Source organism: Pteropus alecto, unplaced genomic scaffold (genome assembly GCF_000325575.1).
Source record: "Pteropus alecto unplaced genomic scaffold, ASM32557v1 scaffold11, whole genome shotgun sequence".
In the NCBI taxonomy this organism is placed as follows: Eukaryota; Metazoa; Chordata; class Mammalia; order Chiroptera; family Pteropodidae; genus Pteropus; species Pteropus alecto.
Genome location: NW_006431956.1, coordinates 1551841 through 1552551, shown reverse-complemented (window position 1 = coordinate 1552551; position 711 = coordinate 1551841). Strand labels below are relative to the sequence as shown.

At 52.2% G+C, this 711-nt stretch overlaps 1 protein-coding gene across 1 annotated transcript in view; it reads left to right on the top strand.

Annotated features, from left to right (window-relative positions):
- Window positions 1-711, top strand: part of SFMBT2 (Scm like with four mbt domains 2) — a 158512-nt gene that overhangs the window by 95191 nt on the left and 62610 nt on the right. The window lies entirely within an intron of this gene.

Below are 711 nucleotides of genomic sequence, written 5' to 3'. Positions count from 1 at the left end.
TCCAGAGCGGAGTCGTTGACGGGCGTTGGCGGTGACGGTGCCGTCTATGCTCGTGAAGCACATCGCGTTGTTCAGAGCAGAGGACACGGGCGTGGGGAGGCTCGGGTTCCGTTTCTGCTCCTGCTGGCTCTGAGCTGCACGTCTTGGCCACGTCGGGGAACTGCTCTAGGCATCGGTTCGAGACCCGTGGTTTCTGGACCGGGTGGGCCAGCGTTTCTGAGCCGCTTGAGAACGTGGGCCCCGAAGGATTTGAAGGAACTGATTTCGCTTTCCTTTGAAGTAATAAGGAGACGAATAGCGCTTGTTCCGTGTTAGATGTGGGGGAGGGAGGGGGCTGATAGGGTGCTGGTGTGTAGGAGGGAAAAGCGATTTTCAGTAGGGACTGTCAGGCAGAGACCCCCCTGGGAAGGCGATGTCTGTTCCTTTGCTCCTTAAAGTCTATTTTCAAAGGCAAAACTCAGCGGGCGGAATTCTGACTATTTACGTATTAACATACAAGTGAACAAGAGTGAGTTTACTCTCCTGCTTAGCTTTGAAATTGATTGCTTCCAGAGAATATTTTGTAAAGGGAGGAGCCAGGAATTCCAGCTTGGGGAGCATGTCGGGGGTTTCCTCAGAGTTGAGAAAGTGCTCTTTATTCCCTGGCCCGCTTCACATACTTGGTTCTTTAAATCTATCATGCCGCTCACTTTTGTGATCCGCCTGATTTTT